Source organism: Perognathus longimembris, chromosome 21 (assembly GCF_023159225.1).
Source record: "Perognathus longimembris pacificus isolate PPM17 chromosome 21, ASM2315922v1, whole genome shotgun sequence".
Taxonomy (NCBI): domain Eukaryota; kingdom Metazoa; phylum Chordata; class Mammalia; order Rodentia; family Heteromyidae; genus Perognathus; species Perognathus longimembris.
In genome coordinates this window covers 6,286,009-6,294,508 of record NC_063181.1, presented here as the reverse complement: position 1 = coordinate 6,294,508, position 8,500 = coordinate 6,286,009, and positions in this window count along the sequence as shown.

The window sequence follows — 8,500 nt, the reverse complement described above, 5'->3', positions numbered from 1 at the left end:
GCTTAAATACTTGTAAATAAAATCAGGAGCGAGACAGCGCGCTTGCTCAGTGAGAAGAGCAGCGCGCTCGCGGGGCTGCAGTAAGATGGACTGTTCCAGACGGGGGTGGCTTTCTAAGTGGACCACTGGTGAAATGATTGGAATGAACTGAGCCAAAGTGATTATGCATTCTCATCTATTTAGTTAGCACTTTGTATCATTCTATACAGTTTACAATACATGTATAACTTGTAGCTATAAACATTTTGTGCCATTAAAGCTCTCACGAAACTTGGTGTCCGCATATCGTTTTTATGTCATGTGTGTTACCTGTGTCTACACAAAACACTCCCAGCGGAGGAGTGACCTGCAGAGCTGGCTCCCAGGGGACATGGCCACCCCAGGGGTCACCAGGAGCACCGCCGCCCGGGAGAGAGGGCAGCCTGGTGCCAGGGGCTCAGGCCTGTAACCCTCGCTGCTCAGGAGCTGAGATCTGAGGATCACTGTTCAAAGCTAGCTGGAGCATGAAAGTCTGCAATAGTCTTATCCTATTAACCAGAAAGAAGGCCAGAAGTGGGGCAGTGACTCAAGTAGTAGAGCACTACCCTTGAGGAACAATAAAGCTTAGGGCAGCATGCACGTCTGAAGTTCAAGTCCTAGAACCAGCACACGATAAAGCTCTCGCAGCTTCCAGCCACCCATGTGGATTCGGCTGGAATATATTTGGGGAAAGTAGTATGTACAAACAATTGTAGACCGTTAGCTTTTTTTTTTTTATGGTAGCACTCTACCACTTGAGCCACAGCACCATTTCCGGCTTTTTCTATGTATATGGTTCTGAGGAATGGAACCCAGGGCTTCATGTATACAAGGCGAGCACTTTACCACTAGGCCATATTCCCAGCCCCGACCGTTAGTTTTTCACCAGTACAATATAAGGGGGTTTTGGGGGGTGGGATTGAGGTTTGAAGTACAAGCCACATGCCTATTACTAGGGTCAGCACTCTACTTGAGTCATTGCCCTAGGCCTTGGTGTTTGGTTGTTGTTGCTGTTAAGTAGGAACCAAGAGGTTACAGATCCTTAAGTTGTGGATACAGCGCTCTTGACCAGTGTCATCTCTTCCATTGTTCTGCCCCACTTTTTTTCCCTTCTGTCTGTACCTTCCAGTGCTTTAGCTTTTCTGGAGACAGTGTCACTCACACCCAGGCCTGAGCCAGCCTGCAGTCTTGCTACTCTACCTCACGTGGCTCCACTCCCAGCCCCGCGTGACCCTCTCCGTGGCACGGATTAGGTATTCTACCCCTCAAGGAGACTGAAGATGGCAGTCCTCCCCCTCCTGCCCCACTACTGCTGTCCAGCCTCTGCCAGATCACTCTCAGGCCTTCCAGGTGGGCTCCACGCCTTCATACGTCTCTCCACACCCATAGTCATTGGAGAGCGAATCAGATCACCGTGTCACCTGAAAACCTTTGGAAGTCCTGGTTGCCTCCTGTTTTCTTAGGGGTGGAGGTAAAGTCCCTGCAAGGGTAAGCCACACGGACTTGTCCTCGTTCTGGCCTGCCCCTGCTTTCCTCAGGCCCAGCCTGGAGGTCTTCCCCGCCCCCACTGGGGGGGGTGCTGCCCCTGCCACCTGCCTGCTCACGTGGTGTCTGTCCTCGTGATGCCCATCGCCCTGGGTAACTGCTTGTAGTGCAGGGCCAAGCTAGGTAAGCACTGTGTCTCTCGTTCCTCACGGAATCCGAGTTGATGGTGTTTGACTCCTAATGCATGCTAAACACAGATATTGGCTTTTATTTTCAGTAACAAAAATGTCACACTTTTACTGGATTTAGCTGAAGTGGAATAGCAAGGTACATTTTGAGATAACCTAGGAGTCAGGTATGATTGAACCTCTAAAGTTTCCTAGGGCACCAGATTTTTTGAGAGATAAAAGAAATCAGGAGCATTGAGAAATAGATTGGAGCTTGGAGGAACCCGCAATCTCTTGAAGTGACTTGGGTTGAACAGATAGTGTATGATTCTAGTTAAGCCCAGAGCCTTCTCTTCATGTTCCAGCCTGGCGCCTGTTTACAAACGGTCCCATTCGCTATTTCATATTCAAACGTGACGTTGAACCCGTGGGTCTGTGGAGCAGGGTGTTGCTGAGGTAGAGTGCGTGCGTCTACCCTGCCCCAAGTCAGCACAGGACTGTGGGCTCATCTTGGCCCTGAGACATGGTTTGTAGGCTGGGATTACATGACCTGGAGTGACATGGCTGGACTGGCGGGTGGGGGGATTAAAATCCAGCCTCCAGAGAAAAGATGAGAGGTCCACCTCTGTCAGCATTTGCAACAAGTCATCCCCACTGCCTTCTGAGAGAAACCAGGCCGTCGGAGGACGAGGACGTGCTTTTTGCTGAGCAAGCATCAAAGAGGCTGTTAGCCAGACACTGGTGGCTCATTCCTGTAAGGTCAGCTCCTCGGGAGGTGAGATCTGATGATCACAATCACAATATGAAGCCAGGCAGACAAATGTGTGTGGCATCTCCAATTAGCAAAAAGCCAGAATTGGAGGTGTGATTCAAGTGGTAGAGCACCAGCTGAGGATGAAAAGTCCAAAAACCTGAGTGCAAGCCCCAGTACTGACAAAAAGCAAAGGAAAAGGCTATTAAGAACACTATGGTTGGGGGGAGGGAAAGGGGGAGGAGGGAGGGGGGTATGAGGGACAAGGTAACAAACAGAACAAGGAATGTTTCCATTGCCTAACGTATGAAACTGTAACCTCTTTGTACATAAGTTTGATAATATAAATTTGAAAAAAAAAAAAAAAACACTATGGTGGCATTCCAGGTAAAGGAATCGGGTCTCTGCGTGGTTGGTTAACACCCACACCACACCACACCCCATCAGTCAGAGTTGGACCCTGTTAAAGGCAAAAGAGCTTTCTAGGCCCCAGCTTCCTCAAGATAAAGCATCTGAAGTTTCTTAGTTTTCCTGAAACAAATTTGAAGAAAATCACCCAACGAATGCATTACGGGAATAATGCATGTTCTTGAAGACACTCATCCTCACTTTGACAGCGGACCTGGGAGACAGAATACTAAGCGGTGCCGGCCTGGCCCACTTGGCACTTAGTTTTGGCGTAGAGACTTTTGATTCTATCATCCGTGCTTGGGCATTGCTAGGCTCAGCATGAGGAATAGATTTGAAAAGACAATCCGTCTGTATTTCAGCGATCTGAAAGATGCCCAGGCTTTGATAATGCTTCTCCTGCCAAGGACCCTTATCCCATGGAGGATGGGAGGGAGGGAGGGATGGCAGGATGATTCTGCCCGTGGTTTCCGAAGCAGGTCTGTGTTAGCTATCCGGGCTAACGAACGGATCGCTGCAGAGAAGGGCAGAGGAGACGCAGAAGCTAAGGGGACACGTAACGAGTCCAGGCGGCGAATGGTGAGCGCTTCCTGCCCACCCTCCATCCTGTCCATTCGAGGCTGATCTGCCTTGGGTTCTTCAGGAGGGAAGTTCGCGTCGAGTAGGCGGGCCCGCTCTGAGCCCTGCGTGTGGCGTGGGCTCGCGTGGAGGAGCTGGATTCCGGGTGGGTTTGACATAAGGGAAGTGCGCTCCTGTGGCTAACTGGCACTGTATCCCGTAGTGGACGTGTTTATTTTTCTTTTCATGTGGGGAAGCGTCTTCTTGTAACTGAGCACCCTCTTGGGTCATTAACAGTTTTTCCAACTTCAGTTTTACTTTGGTGATTTTTGCTATTTCAATGTGAGGTAGATGCAAGTCGCTCAAAAATCCCAAGGAAAATATTCAATGATTTCAATTTCAGGTGCACTGAAAGAGTGCACCTGGTATAGGAAAAATAACAAATGCAGAAAGACAGACGGTGAACTGGAACACGGCAGTTCAACACAGATGACAGGAAAGTTACCTCCTCTGCCTTAGCCAGCTGCCACACTCAAATTACCCAAGTGACTGCATCCAGCCCAGGAAGTCCCTGCCAAAGCCGCCATCCAGGCCCCGCCTCCCCAGGGGCGTGGCTGACGACTCACCTGCATCTGCGGGGGTGATCAAAGATTCCAGCCTGCTGATACTGTGCCAGGGATTCTTGATCACCGCTCTTGCATCAGATCACATCGGATCAGACCTGCGCGTGCGCTGTGACGGCGCTCTCCTGGGAACACGAGTGCCATAATCCCTGTGTGTGCCAGTCTGGACTGCAGTCAGGATTTCAGCTTGAATGGCCACAGTACCACAGGGTCCTGGCGCCCCGGCCAGGCCCAGTGCCCGCACCGCCCGGAGCAGAGGGGGCGAGGCTGGAGGCGCCAGACTTGCACCTGCCGCCTGGTGGAATGTCGGCCTGGCTGAGTGGCCCAGGGGATGGGCGGGCTCTAGGAAGCCACTCTCATGATTCAGGGTGTCCGCATGTAAATTGGGAGTCAGGACATGGGCTAGTGTCACTTTTCCTCAGGGGAGGTGCTGTCATAAATAGCTCCTCTCACGTGGAGGCAATTGGCTGTGGGTGGCACTATCATTTCCATGGGTGAGGTGAGGAAGTTACCAGAAGGAGCCGGGAAGCAGCCTGGCTTGAAGGACGGCATTCCCCAAAAGCTGGGGGAGGAGGAAGTGTGGACAAGTGTGACCGGGCCTTCCCAGAGAGACTCGGTGACACCCCTCCCCCCCCCAGGGATCGAAGGTGACTGACTACATGCTAGCGGGGGTGGGGGTGGGGGGGTTCTCTTTGGTCTGAATGCCAAGCTGTGATTTAGCAAGGTGTCTTCTGGGTGGGACAGACAGCAGGTGCCAGTCTTCTCACAAGCCCGAGTCAGCCTAACCCTGCTGGGCCGGGCTACCACCCACCTTGCTTCCTGTTCCAGTGACAGGAACTGCGGGGCTCGGCTGCTCCTTCCTTATGAGAACGAGCACACTTCCATTTTACCAGCCATGTTAAGAATCTGTAAGATGGGGGCTGGGAATGCGGCCTAGTGGTTAAGAGCGCTCGCCTCGTATACAAGAAGCCCTGGGTTCGACTCCTCAGCACCACATATATAGAAAAAGCCAGAAGTGGCGCTGTGGCTCACGTGGCAGAATCTGTAGGATGGGAGCATGTTAACATGCTTCCCATAGTGGCGGACTCTTGGTAGAACTATGTGATTTTAAAAATTATGTGATTAAAAAATTTTAAACTATGTGCTATAATCCTAGCTACTCAGGAAGCTGAGCTTTAAGGATTCCGGTTCAAAGCCAACCCAGGTAGGAAAGTCTGTGAGATGCTTTAGCTCCAGTTAACAAGAAGCCGGAAGTGGAGCTGTGGCTCCTCACGTAATGGCGTTCTGGGCCAAAGAAGCTCAAGTTCAGCACCCAGGCCAGGCCCTGAGTTCAAGCCCCGCGATGGGCATGCGCGTACACACGCACAACACACACGGTCCCCAAAGCAGCAGCCGCTCCGTGTGATGCTGTTATGTCTGAACCACCTGGCCCAGCCGAGGCAGGAGAAATGCCAGCACAGGGCACCGCCCGTGCCCGGCAGGGCTGGCGTGTGGCGAGGGGGCCTCACGAGTGTCCTCGGAAAGCATTCCTCCCCTGCGCGGCCTCCGCGCTGCCTCCCCGGGCTGCTGTCTGGCTACTCATCCAGGACGGCAGCCACTGCCGCCCCAGGGGCGGGGACGGGAGGCGGGGATGGCAGAGCCGGGCAGGGCGGTGTGGGTGACCTCAGGCCTGGCAGACTCAGCCCCGCCCTGACTGGCCGCCCGCCGGCACGGGGGGGGGGGGGGGTGCAAGCGTCCGGGAGTGCCGTCCACGTGGGGCCCTGCCCTTGCAGCCACTCTTCCCTACGTCCTCGGCCTGGTCGCTTCACACACGTGTGTGAAATCCCTGTCTCTCACATGCCTGGCACTGTGGGACTCGGTGGGATGTGCACTGAAAGTGCAGTTCAGGGCTGGGGATATAGCCTAGTGGCAAGAGTGCCTGCCTCAGATACACGAGGCCCTAGGTTCGATTCCCCAGCACCACATATACAGAAAACGGCCAGAAGCTGCGCTGTGGCTCAAGTGGCAGAGTGCTAGCCTTGAGCGGGAAGAAGCCAGGGACAGTGCTCAGGCCCTGAGTCCAAGGCCCAGGACTGGCCAAAAAAAAAAAAAGAAAGTGCAGTTCATAAACATTAATGCGGGGCGTGGTCCTCGGAGCCCCAGACACGGAGGAGGGAGCACGGGGTGGGCAGCAGGGGGCTGTCGCCGGTGGTGGCGCAGGTCCAGGAGGCCAGTGTGACACCGAGCTTTCCTCAGCTCGGAGCGCAGTGGTGGGAGGAGGCGCGCTCGGTGAACGCCGCTGATTCGACGGCCAGGTCCTGGTTGCCATGGAAACATCAGGCTACAACTCCGGAAGCACCAGGTCCAGCCCTTCCTGTTCAAGCTGAAGACACTCGAGGACAGATGGAAGAGAGGGCTGTTCTTTTTTTTTTTTTTTAATTTTAAATTGTAGTAAAATATACATCACAAAACAATTACCATTTATAGTTTAACCTTTTGTTTTTGTTGACTTCTTTTTGAGGCAGAGTGTTGCTGTATAGCTCAGGATGGCCTTGAACTCAGAATCCTCCTATCAAGCCTCCTAAGTGCTGGGACTATAGATGTGTGTTACCACACACCAACACTTCATTTTTTATTTATTTGTCCATCACGTGGCTTGAACTCAGAACCTGGGTGTGGTCCTTGAGCTTTCCCTGGAGGCTAGCGCTCTGCCACTGGAGCCACAGCACCACTTCTAAGCTTCTGGTGCTTAATTGGAGATAAGATTCTCATGGTTCCAGGCACTGGTGGCTCGCGCCTGTAATCCTAGCTGCTCAGGAGGCTGAGCTCTAAGGATCATGGTTCAAAGCCGGCCTGGGCCAGAAATTTTGAGACTCTTATCACCAATTAACCACCAGAAAACCAAACCAAAGTGGTAGAGTGCCAGCCTCCAGCAAAAGCACAAGGACAGCACCCAGGCCCTGAGTTCAAGCGCCAGGACAGCCCCCCCCCCAAATAAAAAAAAATAAGGAGTCTCTCAGACTTTCCTGCTGGGGCTGGCTTTAAGCAGCAGTCCTCAGATCACAGCCTCCTGAGTAGCTAGGATTACAGGCGTGAGCCACGATATTTCCTAAGTGGACAGTCGAGTGGCATTAAGTGCATGCACACTGTTGTGTAATTATCACTGCGGTCTCTCTTCGTAACCCTTTTCATCATTCTCGAATAAACTAGACCCGGTCAGTAACACTCTTCTCCCAGCTCTCCTTCCCCCAGACAGTTCTTTCTTTCTTTATTTTTTTTATGAATCTAGCCACAGTAGGTGCCTTTCATAAGCAGAATGGCCGAGAACTTGTTCTTTCGCACCTGGCTTCCTTGGTTTAAGAACATGATGTCCAGGTTCATTCATGCTGTAGTGTACCTGCCAGCGGCCCACGGCTAGTCCTCAGCACAGAGCCCCGGCGTGCGCCGCGGAGCTAACCCGTGCCGCCGCCTGCCGCCTGCCGCAAGGCACCGACTCGTTCCTTAGCCCACCAAGGAAGTGGCAGCGGGAGTGAAGTCTGACGTCTCTACCTCCATTTGGAATCTGGGACACTCACCCAGCAGCCATGTTGGAGTCCCGGAAGGACAGGACTGATGGGTGACATCATGACCGTGAGGGAGGATGGAGTGACGAAGGTGACAGGCATCTGCGACAGGCTTATCCCAACCAGACTGCGCCCCGCAACTGATGACTGCAAGGTTAACATCCTCTCCTAACCCTGAAAAATGGTCAACCGGGCCCATGCCCTGGGGGGCGTAGAGGGGCTCTCGGGGCCTCTGTTCCAAAGCCGGCTGCCGGTTCAAGAACCTAGGCTCCAGAGGGCCGGGACGTTGGTCTCTAGGATGAACTAGCCAGTGCGCCCAGCGTGCCCATACAGCAAGTAGCGAATGAAGGGGTCTTTGTACTGACTGACCCCTCGTGTGGCCGATTCCGGCACATCCTGTGACTTGGAGGTGTCAGTCAGGCAATGACACCTGCTGGTGCTGACCTCACTGCGTCCTGAGAAGACGGGCGTGAGCCATCGCTGTCCCCAGCCCGACCTCCCTGTGACTCACCTCCCCGTGTGCACCTGTCAGAGCTCAGTGGGCAAGCAAGCAGGAAGTTCTACTTCCTACTGCCCGGGAGGCCTGAGATGGGCTTGTTCTTCCTTCTTCCTGCTCCCTTTCCTGCCCTGTCGCCCTCCTTCCCTCCTGTGTGATTCTCATTTCCTTTTACACAGCTGTGCTCCTGTGTGAATTTGCCAAAGCCTGGGCCGGCTCTTGCTTCTGGACTTTTCTGCCCCATCTCACCAAGGCTAGAGCAGAGACTCCCTAAAGTATAGCTGTGATATCCTCAACCCCCTACTCAAGAATGATGGATGCGTGCTCGGGCGTCCTACACTGGTCTCCCCCACCGGGTACTGCCTGCCAGCCCGGCTCTCCTGCTGCCCCCCACCCCTGTCCACTGACCTCCTCTCTTGTCTGTTGTCGTTGCTCCCTCTTGTCTTTGACCC